Source organism: Notamacropus eugenii, chromosome 3 (genome assembly GCF_028372415.1).
Source record: "Notamacropus eugenii isolate mMacEug1 chromosome 3, mMacEug1.pri_v2, whole genome shotgun sequence".
In the NCBI taxonomy this organism is placed as follows: Eukaryota; Metazoa; Chordata; class Mammalia; order Diprotodontia; family Macropodidae; genus Notamacropus; species Notamacropus eugenii.
Genome location: NC_092874.1, coordinates 390,675,224 through 390,691,583, shown reverse-complemented (window position 1 = coordinate 390,691,583; position 16,360 = coordinate 390,675,224).

The following is a 16,360-nucleotide window of genomic DNA, read 5'->3' as shown; positions in this document are numbered from 1 at the left end:
GTTATAGTAGAAACTGAGAGGTGTCCTCAACTAGTATAAGTCAAAGGCAGGACTTGAATCCAGGTCTTCTCAATTCTAAATCCAACTCCATTCACTATGTCACAGTGAATGGAGAAAGCAGGTTGGATTTATAGACATAAGATCTGGGTTCAACTATCTATTCTGCTCTTAAATGTTTGGGGGTGGGGTAGGGGGTGGGACAGGTGCAGCTAGGTGGCACAGTGGCTAGAGCACCAGGCCTGGAGTCAGGAAGACTTACTTTCCTGAGTTCAGATCTGTCCTCATATGTTTACTAGCTGTGTGATCCTGGGCAAGTCACTTAACCCTGTTTGCCTCCGTTTCTTCATCCGTAAAATGAGTTGGAAAAGGAAATGGCAAAAGATTCCAGTATCTCTGCCAAGAAAGTCCCAAATGGGGTCACAAAAAGCTAGACACAACTGAAAATAACTGATCAGCAATTAACTGTGGGAGTTTGGATGAACCTTTGGAATTCATTTTCTTTCACTGAGGTAAACCATAGGCACATAGACACAGAATGCTGGACTTGCAATCAGAAAGACTTGAATTCAAATCCTGTCTCAGACACTTACTAGCTGGGTGACCCTGGGCAAGTCATTTAGCCTCTGTCTGCCTCAGTTTCCTCCATTATAAAATGAGGAGCCTTTATAAAATGTATCCATTTTAAAATCTCTTTCAACTCTATTTCTCTGGTTGATCCACCAGTCCGAGCTTAGAGCAGGAAGGAGGGAAGAAGGTTAAAAGGAGAACTGAAAGTTACTGCAGTCTCCTCCCTCCACTTCTCCCCCAGGTCCCACATCACCTACCTGGAACTCTGGTCACATTATATAAAAGCAGTATCTGCTATCTACATTAGCAAATACAGTAGATAATCCAGGAATGTTAAGCCATATTACAGAGCATGTGAATTCATATTTGGGCATTATGCAAGCACAACTACATTTTTAAATTACTCAAAGCTTTTTTCCCAACACTGTTATGCATTTTTCATGCAAGGCAAATTGTTGCTGAACATTAGCATTCTTATATGGTGCCTAATACTGACGCAGCATCCACAGAGCCATATGAAATATTTCAGTCCTATATTAATAAATCATGAGAAGCTTGCAACAAGCCCTTTTAGCTATCAGAATTCAACAAGAGCATACTGCAGCCATGATCAGAAGGAGGATACAAGATATTCTTCATACAATATTTTCTCCTTGGTGATTCACTGAGAGGAGTCCTGCTTAAAAGCAGGAACCACACACAAAATTCTTCCCTTTCCCCTTGTCTGTAAGACTTCTTCAGAGTCAGGGTCAAAGCATATATGTATGAAGGGTGGCCTTGGATATATCTTCAGAAGCCTTGCAAGGAGGCAAGACACCCTATGGGGATGGTGACACCAATAATCATTCTTTTATATGTATCCAAATAAAGTATGAATGCAAAATGGTGCCGTAACATTGAACTCTAAAGAAGCACAAATTCAGACACTCGAAACAGCAGCAGCATAGATTAGAAAAGCTTTCAGCCTTCATTATGTTGGAGACAGTGGCATTATTTTTGAAATGGGAATAGATCAAGGGAATTCTAACCCTTCAACCACATCCCATTCAATCAGTTTGATAAGCATAGCTTTCTTTCATTGGAACATGAACAAAAGGTTGAGTAGTCTGGTGTGACAGTGAACACTGGTTCTGAAGTTAGAGGTTTGGAGTTCAAATCCCAGCTCTGCCATTCACTCACAACCTGTGTGACTATGGATAAATAATTTTATTTCTTTGGGCCTGTTTCTCAATTATAAAATGAGGTGGTTAGACTAGATAGCTTCTACAATCTCTTTCAGCTCTAAATCTATATTCCTATGACATGCCTTTTGATGTTTTGGTAAGAGGGCAAAATAAAACCCCTGAGTTTCTTTTAAAAAATATTCATTTATTTTTAACATCCTTTCTTTTTAAATTGAGCTCCAAATTTTCTCCATCCCCTTCCACCCACTGAGAAGACAAGCAAAGTGACATAAATTAACTATATTTGTGAAATCATGCAAAAAGGAAAGCAGGAAAGAAGGAAGGAGGGAAGGAAGGAAGGAAGGAAGGAAGGAAGGAAGGAAGGAAGGAAGGAAGGAAGGAAGGAAGGAAGGAAGGAAGGAAGGAAACGAGACAATTATACTTCAATTTACACTCAGAGTTCATCAGTTTTCTGTCTGGATATGAATAGGATTTTTTTCATCATGAATCCTTTGGAATTGTCTTGAGTCCTTGTATTGGTCAGAGTAGTCTGGTTTTTCACAGATGATCACCACTACAACATGACTGTTTCTGTGCACGATGATCTCCCAATTCTTCTCACTTCACTTTGCATCAGTTCATAGAGGTCTTGCCATGTTTTTCTGAAGCCACCTTCCTCCCTTATGATTCCTTATAGCACAATAGTATTCCACCACAATCATATGCCACAACTTGTTCAGTTATTCTCCAATTGAACTGTATCCCCTCAATTCCTGATTGAGTTTCACTGACTTGTGATTGTCCTCAAGATGCTTTCACTAAGCTAGGACACTTTAAAGGAAGAATTCTTATGTTAAGAACTGTCTTGTTTTTGATGACCTTGTTACAAAAAAAAAAAAAAAAAGACTCAACAGATAGCAACTTTCTACCTGCATGCAGAAGGGAGGAGCGTCATACAGATACATGTGCTCCCCCAAAGCTTTCTCACCTGGTTAGCCCAAGAAGAAAACTCCTGATAGTAGACCTTCCCAGCTAAGCAGATGGTAGCAGGTTGGGCAATAAGAGAGTGTCAAGCATTCCTTTAGAAGCAAAAATGTGGCTGCTAATCTAGAGACAGCTAATAGTATAGTGGGTAAAGGATTAGGCCTGATGTTGGGAAATCTCGAGTTCAAATCCAGCCTTGGACACTTACTGCCTAGTAACCCTGGGCAATTCATCTAAATTCTACCAGCCTCAGTTTTTTCAACTAACATAGGGCCAATATAACATCGCTTACCTCCAAGGCTGCTATGAGGATCAAATGAGATAATAATTACAAAAGTACTTAGCACTGTGCCTAGCATACAGTAAGCATTATATAAACATTAGTTATTAACAGTGTTGTTGTGAGAAGCAAATTAGATAATATTCATAAAAAGTGCTTAGCACAGTGACTAACCCATAGTAGGTGCTCTGTAAATGCTCATTCCCTTCCCTGACTCACTTAGTCTGAGAGGTCATGGGATCATATGATTATCAAATCCAAACTCCTTATTTTATAAATGAGGAAGTGGAGGCAGAAAGATTAAGTAATTTACTCAAGATGAAAAAGGTGGTAACTGTCTGAGGCAGGACTTGAACACAGGTCTCCTGACTCTAAATCCAGTGCTTTATCCACTATACCACACGGACAACATTTTTAAAGTTTACCCTCTTAGTCAGACGTAGGATATGTCCTAGGCAGTATGATCGTGACAAACTTCTAAAAGACAAGGGAGAATTTTTAGTCTATGCCAACCTCTGACATAGCCTCAAGAGTAAACCTGAGTTCAAGAGTTTGAAGATTAGAAGATCCTAGAGAAATATAGGAACTTCCCAAGCAATGTACCTCTTGGAGAAAAAAGAGGGTAGCACCTTCATTTAGAAAACAGTCAAGTACTAAAACCACGAGATGAAAGAAACAAATTTTGGCAGAATTGTTCACTCAGAAGACCCAAAATATATTTGTCTTCTGAGGGTCAGAGAAGTCCAAATGATAGTTGCCTAAAAACATTTTTAATAGGACTTTGTCAGGGAGCTAAGGATTCACCAGAATAGCATAGTGTCTGTCGCCTTATTAGCAACACCACATTGCAAACCTTTCTTTAAGAAACTTAAGGCTTCCATGAATATTTTACGCATTTTTCTATGTCTGTCTGATTTTATATTAGCTCATTATTCACATGATCTAGGCATAAGGTCTCCTTTGAATCCTTTGCACATGTTACATTCTTTATAGGATTACATGAGGGCTGTCCTCTGTGAGCTATACTTCTGTTACCCGGTGTGCTTGTATGGGACTGGTAGCCCTATTGTGGACATTTATACATGAGAATATTTTGAGATTTTCCAAAAAAAGTTCTGGGCAGAGATACAAAGAAGCCAAAAAAAGATAAATGACTTTTTGGATAAGCCCCCAAGATAAGACCTGGTTCATATGAACCCAGAATTTTAGTGGGGCAGATCATGGTTCATGATTTCCTCATTAATAAAGGCTCTACTCCACATATATAATCTGATTTTAATTCTTTCTCTAGTTAATTTTATTTCCCTGGAAGGAATATTAACAATGATCTAATCCAATCCAATTTCTTCATTTGTCTACTGTGGACATTGAGGATTAGAAAACTAGAGTTACCTTCCCAAGATAATATGACTAGTTACTAGAGACCCAGGGTTCTTTCCACCTACACCACACTTCCATCTGTCTATTTTGCTGTTGCTTTGATGAGGAGTGATTATCTCCTGGATTCATATAAGCTATAAGAGACATTTTTATCACAACTATACACACAACGAAATGTCTACCAAAAAGGAGAAGAAATGTTGAGGCTATCTCTGAGAACAAACTTCCTTTGACCTGAATTATAGAGAGGTAGATGACATAATCTTCCAAGACCTTTGGAATCTAAAATACACTGGAATGGGGGCCTGAACCAATAGCATTAGAGAAGAACCCCATTCCCCCTCAATGAAATCCTTAGAACCCTCTGGGAAAGATTTGCTCATCTTTGTTCTGGAGGACCCAACTTTGAGTGTGAGTGTGAGTAGGGATAAGAAATTCTAGAGTTCTATATGGTTAATGTAAGATTTAGTTCACGCCATTCTGACTACCAATCTTACCTATGGTCAATCACATTAATGCTCAACTATCTCTCTCTCTCTCTCTGTCTGTATGTCTGTCTCTCTCTCTATCTCTATCTCTCTCTGTCTCTCTCATTTATTTGTTCTTTCACTTTATGCCAGGTTTTTGGCAAAATAACAGGAAAAATACAGTTTAACAGTGGAGAACAAGGAAAGCCCTTGACAAAGGAACCAGCTGCACTAGAGAGACTTTGTCCATTTCCCCCAGTTTTTCCAGACATTTAGCTGGCTCCATCACTAAGCAAGCGGACTCCAGACTCAGCCACTGAGGGTGGACTGGCGCCCACATCCTTCAGCTAGACTGTATCAGTCAGTCACATGGTCCTCAGGAAAGAAAAGGGGGGCACGGGGAACCAGGAGGCTGCAGAATTGAAAAGAGAAGTCACCTGCTGGAGGAAAAGAGAGAGCATGGTGTGAAAAGAGTAATAGTTACAGGGGAAGCAGCTGCAGGAGAACAGAGAAGCCGCCAGGCAGGGAGAGCTGCTGCTAGAGCCAGGGAATGCTGGTGAAAGTAGCCCAGCAGTGGGAGGTACCCTCCTTGCTCCAGATAAAACCATGGGAAGCAGGAGAGGAGGAAATGGGGTCTGGTCAAGCTGCCCGGTGGCCAATTGAGAACAGACCCTAAAAGAGCTATGCACTGAGCAGCCTGCTAAGAGGCTAAAGGAAATCCTTCAGGGGAAAATACCATACAGCAAAGAATCTAGGGCCTATGCCAGGGTACTAAGGTTAAGGGGTGAGTGGAGTAAGAATTATGCCAGCTATGCTGAGGGAAGCCAATCAGGACAGGCATGTAAAGATAACCAATGTTTTTGTAACAGGTTTCATAGAATAAGTATAATAAACTCCCATTTATCCAGAATCTAAACAAACCTAGAAATTTATATAACCAGAATATTTCTTCCTTCATCCTGTACAATGAGAGCAAATCACCTTTCAACCTGAAGGGCTATGTAAATCAAACATCAAATTACATTGAATATAGTTTAAGGATAAAATATATTTTTGGTGTAGCCTAGTAACTTGCCAGAGGTAGGCAGACTTCAGTTAGCCAGAACATCCCATTCCTTGATCATTGCTAGAGCTCAAGTTCTTAACCTGGAGTTTGTGGACTGTATGTATGTATGTACACATATACACATGTGTACATATGTATATATACATGTATGTGTATATAGATAGATAACTATCTCAATATAATCAGTTTTCTTTTGTCATGCTTTGTATTTTATTTTGTGCATTTAAAAACATTATTCTGAAGAGTCCACTGGCTTTTAAGAGTCTCAGTCTATTAATGGGGTCTATGAACACACATACACACACACACACACACATATGAAAAACCAGAATTTGGATCTAAATTATATTTTAGCTATCATGGAATCTGACCTGTAATATTAGAACATTTTAATAGGTACAAAATCCAAGTCTCCTTCCCCTCTATGCACACACACACACACACATACACACACACACACACACACACACACACACACACATACACACACACACACACACACACACACACACACCTGGTTTTTCTAGTATTCTTTCTGTCTGTGTAGATCACAAGCCCTCTATGACTAGGAATGTAGCAAGGTCATGGAATGATATATCTAGAACTATCAGGGACCTCAGAAGCAACTCAGTCCAACTTCTTTAATACACAAATGAAGAAACTGAAACACAGCAAGCTCCAGTGACCTGTCCAAGGTGATACAAACATTAAGCATGAGAGATGAGATTTGAACAAGATCCTAACACATCCTTTACTTCAAGAAACAGGGACCTTCCCAAAAGGTCTTTCTTAGCTTTTGAGAGTATCTGAAAATTTCAGTACCTATAGACCACACAGTGACACACATCTCCAAGGAAGGTTAATGCACAAAATGTATTGCCTGATCAACATACAAAGCCTTTCCAGATCAGTAGGGCCTGCCAGAGCTAGTGCTTCAAGGTAGTCTCATGAGATGGAAAGAGCACTGGCTCCAGAGTCAGAAGGTCTGGGTTCAGATCCTACCGCTAATGCTAACTGTATGATCTTGAGTGAATCAATTAATTTCCCTCGGCCTCAGTTTCCTCATCTGTAAAATGAAAGCATTGCCCTAGATGACCTCTGAAGTTATTTTCTAGCCTCAGATCTATAATCCATGATTCTCCATTCCACCATGAGGCACTAGAGGAGTATCTAGTTGAGAAACATTAAAATAAATCACCATATAGAAAAAATATTTCTAAGCCCTAAACATTTTATATTTAAATGTTCTTTGCTATACAAAAATTTAATTTAAAAAAAAAACCCTTGTCACCAGGTACCCATTGTCACTAAATCTGAATTAATTTAAGTCCTTAATGTCTTAGGACATCAGTCTAAGATAGTATTATCCAATTTTTTAAAAAAAGATAATTAGATCAGTCCCTTAAAACTTATTATAAGGAGACCACATATTTGCAACTGGAAAGGACCTCAGGCCTGACTAGGCCATCTAGTCTAACTCATTTTACAAATGAGGAAACTGAGGCCCAAAGACAGTCAGTGACTTATTTCAAGTCACACAGGGAATATAAGAGCCAGAAATTGAATCTAGGTCATCTGACTCCCAAACGTCACTCTTTCTTCCCCAGCGCCTCCCCTACATTCCAAAACCAGAGTCTCATGGGTAAATACACCTTATCCTCTGTCCCAAGCTCATGAGATAATCACTAAAATTATCACCTACCCATTTAACAGAATATAAACATGCAAAAAGCACGAGCTGAGTGTATCTAGGTGTGCCAGCAAACCCTGGGGCAAACATTCCCTGAAGGGGAAGGTGCTCTGTATGTGCAAATATGGAACATAATTATGTCTCCCTAAAGAGTCTAATAGATGCCCCCTTTGAGTTAGTTATGAACAAACACTCTACTCTGTGCTGTGCTGTCTGGATGCTTCTAAGTTAGCCAAAAATAACTTGTTGAACTGACACTTCATATGTCCACAAGTCTGCCATTGTTAGTAAGTAAAATTTTACTTATATCTTTTGGTTTTATATAGTGTGTGTGTGTGTGTGTGTGCTGACAGTGTAGATTGTGGTGTGTGCACATGGGTTTGTCTAAATGTGGTTCTCAGGGAGTCCTAAATAATAGACAGACACCTCCACATACCCTTCTCCAAAAGAGACTTTGATACCTGCTGGAAGGGAATCAGATAAATGGGTAATTGTGGTCACATGGCTAGACACTCTGCATTCCTCAGAGAGGGGATACTGGGCTAGAATTAATCGATCTTCTTCTTCTCTCTAAATATTGTTAACTTAGAGGAAACATTTTTTAAGTTCAAGCCAATCTCTTTATTTCTGCCTCCTCGAAGGGGAAGTTCTCCAAGCTATATCTGAAAGCTTAACTTCCTTCACACTAAATGCCAGTTATATGAAGTTTATCATACACATAGCCAACAAACTCATTTTCCAAGTTTACAGCAAACAGAAATTTAAAAAAAAAATTATACAGAATAGAATATACTAGACTATATACAGAATGAAGAGACTCTCCTGCTGGAAGAAAGATATCTCACCTCAATCAAGGGTGATCATGATCAAGAGACCATGATTTCACCCAAGGAGAAATTCCCCCAAGTCTGTAGTGTGGTAAGCTACAAATAGGGGCATGACTGAGGCACTGGCTTCTCCATGACTTCTTTAGAGAGTCTTTCCCTCCGTGGACCTCTCCCTGAAGAGATTTCTGGAACCACATGTGTCCTCTCTCAAAGCTAGAAACCATGAAACCTAGGATCTCTCCTCTCCCAAGCTCTCACCAACTGTATCCCTGATACAGGGATGGAGCATGGAGTTATCATTCTCTACCAATAAGCAGTCTTATGCAAATAGACTTGAGCTCTGCATTACATTCCCATCACCTAAATTTCCTCCAATATTATTTCCATTCCTTGCTCCCAGAGAGCATGTCTCATAAGAAAAAATAATGAAGAAAAGAAAAGGCAGCAAAACTGATCAATACATCAAAAAATTCTGGATATATGTGCAATTTTCCATACATATGGAGCTCCCACCTCTGCTGAGAATTGGAAGCAGTGTCTTCTCATATCTCTTCTTTAGGACCCACTTGACATTTTAATTTTGCAACATTCACTGTCAATTGTTTTATGTTTTTTCTTTGCATTTACATTGCTGCAGTCATTATGAATATCGTTTTCTTGGTTCTACTTCATTCTACATCAATTCTTGTAAATCTTTCCATGCTTCTCTGTCTTCATCATGTTGGTTGTTTCAGCACAGTAGCATTCTTTGCATCCATGTACTACAATTTGTTTAGCTGTTCCCCAACCAAGGAGCTGTTCCCCCACACAATCTGGTTCTTTATTACTGCAACAAAAAGCTGGTGTATATGGTGTCTTACTGATCAAGCATTCATTCAATGCTTACTATATACCAGACACTATGCTAAGCTCTAGGGATACAAATATAAGTATTAGCTTCATAGTTGCCTGATGAGGCAAAGGCATCTCCAGTGGAGGAAAAACCATCTTTTTATGTTTAGCTTCCCCCATTCCATGAAGTTTGCCCTAACCATACCAACCCCGGTTAACCTCACCTTTTTCTAATTCTTCCTTGAAGTATTATAGCACTTACTGTCATTTGCCATTTCATATCACTATAAAATATGGAATATTAAGCACTCAGAACATGAGGGTTAATACCAAGGGTAAGGATTTATGCTCAACTCCCCTATGAAATTAATGATTTTTATGTAATTTAACATTTTTCAATTTAAAATTTTACTTTCTCTTCCCCACCCCCAGAAAAACAAAACAAAACAAAAAATCCAAGTAACAAATGTATATTAGTCAAGCAAAACAAATTTCTCCATTATCCATGTCCATATATCACTCTGTACCTTGAAGGTATTATCCTTCTGTTAGGAGTCAGTAGAGGCAGCATTCTTTTTCATTAGTCTTCCGGAGTCACAGTTGGTCATTGCTTTCATTGGAGTTCTTATGTCTTTCAAAGTTGTCTTTTAGATGTTATTGTTATTGTACACTATTCTGCTTCTGTTCACTTTACTCTTCATCAGTTCATACAAGTCTTCTCAGGTTTCTCTGAAGTCATTCTCTTCGTTTGTTATAGCACACCAGTATTCCATTACATTCATCTAGCAGAATTTGTTCAACCATTTACCAACTGATGGGCATCCCTTTAGTTTCCAGTCCTTTGCCAGTCCCCACCCACCCAAAAAAAGAGCTGCTAGATGAATACTTTTGTATTTATGGGTCATTTTTCTCTTTCTTTCCTCATTTTTGGGGGCATAGGCCTATTAGTGATATCTTGTCAAAGTATATGCACAATTTAATAACTTTTGGGGACATAATCCCAAATTGATTTCCAGAAGAGCTGGACCAATTCAAAGTTCTGCCAATAATGTATTTAAACTGCCTTTTTCTCCAATACACACACACACACACACACACACACACACACACACACACACACACTCAAGAGCAAGTCCAGCCTTAAGTTTTCTTGGAGCAGACCTTTGCGTTATCATAGAATGTGTGTGGTGGGGGAAGGTGGGGTAAGCCTTACCAATTTCATAGGTGCAAGGTAGAACCTCAGAGTTATTTTAATTGACATCTTTCTAATTATTAGAAATATGGAGCAGTTTTTTATATAGCAACTAGTAGTTCAATTTCTTCTTTCAAAACCACCTTTCATGACCTTTGACTAGAAAATAGCTCTTATCTTTATACACTTGAATTAGTTCCTTTTGTATCTTAGATCAGAGACCTTCGTCAAAGACAATCATCGCAAAGACTTCCCCTACTGTATTCAGATAACATCCGTTCTTTCTCTGGAGGCACTGTATTGCTGAGAATTGCTAAGTCAATCGTAGTTCTTCCTTGTACAATAATGTTGTTACTATGTACAATGTTCTTCTGGTTCTGCTCATTTCACTTTGTATCAGTTCATGTATACCTTTCCAGTTTTTTTTCTGAAATCATCCTGCATGTCATTTCTTATAATATAGTGATATTTGGTCTAGTGCTATATTTCTAAGACAGGTGAAGGTGGAAAATATTTTTGTTGGAGGGGGCCTTGGCTGGACTTGTTCATCAAAGATGAAAATAATAATCCATCAGAAGTGAATATAAATACTGTGTTTTCATAGGCATATTAGTTCCTTCAGTCAATGGGAGATTTGTTTTTGTTTTCATTTTTTCCCTTCTCCTATTCACACTCTTATTAGTTTGGATAAATAGGTATCTGAGACAATCATGTCAACTGTCTGCTCCTTGGGTCACAGAATTCATCTAATAGGAAGAGCAGTTGCTTAATATCTCTATCCTCCATGACCCTAAATTGCTTAATAAATGGATATTTTTAAAAAACTGTTTATAAGATTACTCACCACCACCTGTTTCAGTAACCCCTTGGCAATGTGGCCTATCTGTTTAGGACAGGAAATGAGGACAAGGAAGTGGTCCCACTCAGGTGGAATGGAACTCTGCATCCTGACCCAGAGGAATTTGAGGTGGGTAGAATGTGGTTTACCCAGATTAGAATTCAGTTTGGCCAGGATGTGAATGTTAACACTCCCACTGCATGTGAAATCCAATGAGCCAAGGTCAGGAAGACCTCCGGGTACTTAGATCATCTAAGTTAAGATGACCCATCAGAACTGAACACAGAAAGCCAGTAAACAAATGAAAAGCAGTCTGACTCAGTTGCAGGGTACTTGGAGTCAGAGACAATGTCTTCTGTCCAATCTGAAAAGATTAATAAAAATGGTTCCTGGATGAGATGTATAAAGACCAACCAAGAGCCCTCACCAAGGCCCCAGATGGTGTGGTGCATGGGATGTATTCTTGAATGAATATGTAGCTAGGGTGTTTCAAGGAAATGGGATGAGGGGAAAGAAAAGACATAGGGCTTTTGGGTCAATTTGGCTCCAAGATTTAGAATTTAAACTTGTTCTACTGCCTTGAATTACTGAAATATTTCTACTGGCAAAGTTTAAGTCACAGGTCAACTGCATGTGAATATGAGATGAAAGTGGAAGGAACTTTAGACCGAAACAAAAACAATGAGATCAAAGTCCTAGTTTTGTCACTAACTTGCTATGTGACCCTGGGCAAATCATTTCACCTATCTAGGCTTCCGTCCTCATCTGTACAATAAGAACGTTGAAGTAGGCTGAGATATAACTAGTTGGAATTGCTTCTAGCATCTGTAGAGTTGGTTGTGGATTTGGGAAGTTTTGTGGGTCAGGAAATCAGTGAAAGTGAGATGGTGTGAGTTAATGCCTAAATTTCTCTACCACCAGCCAATGCAGTTGTAAGTCAATACTCACTGGGAAAGACTTGAGGTAGACTGAGTGAACTTTGCCCCCATAAAAACTGGACTCAAATCCAGTTGTGGGTCCTTTGGGCAAGACAGATAAAAAAAAGAATAAGAGAATAAGACTTTGGAAGTAGGTGCCTGAGATCCCAGGGGACATTCTTGCTGGTTGCATTTAATCTTCCCTGGCAGGTTTTACCTGCCTCTATCTTTGGTGGGGGGAGGGGGGGGACCTCTTTGTACTGCCTTGGGAACTATTTTTGCCTGGGCATTTCTGAAGCTCAGGCTCTCAGTGATGCATTGCATCGAAGATGCCAACACAAAGTCAGGGCAGATGGTTTGAGGGGAAAGATTGTGCACTGGTATGAAGGACAGACTGCACAAGGGAAGATGAGACAGGAGGCAGCAGCCCATCTCCCAAAGAATCCCACGGGCAGCAGCACCCATAGACCCCAGAAAATGGTGAGGTGAGGCACTTTGAAGGAAGAAGGCATGGAATATGGATGACTAGAAAAGACATAACCTTTCCTGCCATGTTGGTGTCCTGGAGCAAGATCCTAGTCACTCATTGATTAACTTAAGAACCATGCTAGTTAAAGCTCTGGTACTAGGTAACCTCCCCTCTGCCCACCCCCTACCCCAACAACCAAATAAGCATCTAGCACCCATTTGTACCTGTTTTTGTATACCCATACATGCATATAGTTATTTCTCTAGAAAGAATTTTAGCTCCTGAGGACAGGAACTGTTGTTTTGTGATTTGTCTGTTTTTTTAATTCTCAGGACCTAGCATAATGCCTAGTATCTAGTAGGAATTTCTTTGATTAAATGAGCTTAATAAAAGTGTGAATGAATCATAGAATTCCATAATGAAAGAATTCTTTAGATGTTCTTATAAATTGACAATTATATTTTTTCTGATGCCCGACAATTAATACTTTGGTTTAGGTGTGGCACAATTCTTCAGTTCCAAGAAGTATTCTAATACTGTATGTTTCTCTGTGTATGTATGTGTGTGTATATGTATATATATACATATACACACACATATATATGAATGTCATCTATAATATAATCTGTGTAATATATTATATGCACATACATAATATAATATAGATAATCTATCATAAACTCTACATACAATATACACATACATATATACATACATAAAATAATCTACATATACACATACATATGTTATATATTAAAGCTGTATATATGTGTCTATACATATTTTTACGTATGTATTCTAACAGGCTACAGAAGTTAACCCAACATCAGCTGGGGTCATGGAGATTATAGGGAGTGATGCATTTCTCACAGAGGCAGAGCAGCTTTTCCCAACCCCAGTTTTTATGTTGATGGGTTACATACTTTCCAAATGATAGATATCTCCAGCACAGGCCAATACAGGCCATAAAAGTAATTGTCATCATTATAGCTCATAGCGTCACCTATGAAGAAAGTTTTCCCCAAAATGTGCAAATTCGTTATAAAACAGTAGAGGATAAAATCACCATAAAGATCCCCTCCCTAAATCTATACGAGTGAACACAATTTGTACCTAAAGCCTAGGACTCCTCAGCTGTTGGCCAGATGACCAAAATGGGCCCTCAGTACACAAGGAAATTCTCCAGATTTTATTTAGAACTTCTCTGAATTCTCTCAGTCTGTACATTTTTTCACTGGGGGCTGGTCCAGACAGGTAGGATTTTCTTACAGGGTTTCCACCAATCTAATGGTTAGTGAGCCCTCAGAAGACAAATAAATTGGTGTCAGCATATTTGCTGCCAACTTGGAATCCAAAGGCCAGGTCATGTCATCCCATCTAATTACAAAACTGATCAACTCCTTTCATCAGTTAAAACCACAACTGCAGGTCAAAATCTGCATGTCATGGGTAGATGCAGAATGATAACCTGTAAAAACAATTTCGAAAGCAAATTTAACATATACTTACACACATATATATATGTGTGTGTGTATATATGTAGTATGTGTGTATATGTATGTTTGTATTGCATCTCTTTAGGGGTGTGTATCAATACACACACACATACACACACCCCTAAAGAGATGCCATGTGGTATGGCAGATAGAAGCTGGCCTTGAAGCTAGGAAGACTTGGGCTCCAATCCCACTTCTGACACATTTGCTGCATGACCACGGGAGAATTGATTGACCTCTAAGTGTTCTCTAGGCAACTTTCTAAGACTATAAGCTTCAGAAAAGGTAAAAGGGTGGGGTTTTTAATTTTTTATTATTCCTAGAAATTAGCACAGTGCCTGGCATCTAGGAGGACTCTCTTTGATTAGATGAGGTAAGTAAATGCTTGCTTGGTTGAATGAATTACAGAATGAACTCAAAGGATCCTTTATAGAGTCTTACCCATACCTTGTCAATCTTATTTTGTCTGGTGACCGACAGTCATTACCTAGGTCTAGGTGTGACACAGTCTTAATCTAACAGGCTACAAGAGTTAGCATTGTTACAGGTAACTTCTTCACTGTAGAGTGCCTCGTAGCAATAAAATCCCAGGTCTGCTCACTATCCCCATAGCTCCTCAAATTCTACATGTAGCTTGCATATCATAAGATCTTTGAGACTATTGACATTTAACTAGTGCATTGCCTTTATTATCTTATTTGAGCCTTACAACAACCCTATCAAGTTGTTACAACAAACAAAAAACCAACAGAATATTGTTGTTCCCATTTTGCAGGTAGGAAAGTGACTCACAGTAATATTAAGTGATTTGTCCCTAGCCACACAGCTAGTAAGGATTTGAACTTGGGTCTTTCAGACTCTTAGTCTAGTATACTATCTCTTACATCAAACTATCTTTCTCTGAACTCTATTCCTTCCATCCAGCATCAATTAAGTATTTCACAAAAACTTAAGAGTTGGAAAATACCTCTCCAGCTATCTAGTCCAAATCCATACCCATAAAGGAATCCTCAACATATTATCTTTAGAAACATCAGTGAAAGGAAAACCTACTACTTCCTTTAAGGTCTAAATTCAAATTTTGCTTCAGATACTTACTAGTTATGTGATCCTGGGCAAATTATTTAATCCTTATTTGCCTCAGTTTCCTCATCTATAAAATGGGGATGATAATAGGATCTACCCCTCAGGGTTATTGTAAAGATCAAGTGAGATAATAATTGTAAAGCAGTTAGTACAGTACCTGGCACATAGCAAAGTTATTTATTATTATTAATAGTAATAGCAGTTGTTGCTATTATGGTCATCCTTCATTTTCGAAGAAGACCTTGATATCAGAGAAATGATGACATGACTTGCACTTGACTTTGTTTTCAGCGAGGGAAGGTTGTGCAAGGTCACCAACCTCATTTAGCCATCTGGATCCAGTGACCAGATATTCATCAGGATGACTGGAGATGGCCCAAGATGCAATGGGAGACCTTGGCCTTAAAGTAGTAGTTGTAATATACCCTAAGGCTCTATATAAATGCTATTAGCCTTAGTAGTACTAGTGATATTTCTCAGTTCTCAAAACCAGTAAGTTCTGAGTGGTAAATATGCATGATTGAATTTAAAGCAAGAAAGGAATTGCCTAGAGATCAGCTAGAGCTTAGCCCTAGATTCTAACCATCCTCTCCCTTGTACAAATATTTGTTGACAGATGTCCTGAGTGAATTAAAAAAAAAAAAAGCATTTATCAAACACTCTCTATGGGTCAGACACTGTGCTAAATTCTGAGGAGCTATATATGAAAAGACAATCCCTGTCCACAGGGAGATTACATTTTAATAGGAAGAGATTACATATAGGACAGCACTAACCAAAGAAGGGAATCTGGTCTGTAGAATGGAAGCAGGGTAGCTAATAAGAAACAATGGTACTACTGATTTGACTACTGTACCCAGAACAAGAAATGGAGTCATGGCCAATAGCCACATGGCAGGCAAATGGCCTTGGTATACAGCTGGATGGCTATATCTGGAGCAACATTAGATGTTAGTTTGTACTGGGTCAGTAATAAACAGCTTGGCTAACTGATTAACTGAGATCATTCCAGGTTTATATGGCTTTTGAAAAACTTTCATGGGAGGCTTATACATATAAATACATGTGTGTGTGTGTGTGTGTGTGTGTGTATGTACACACTAATAA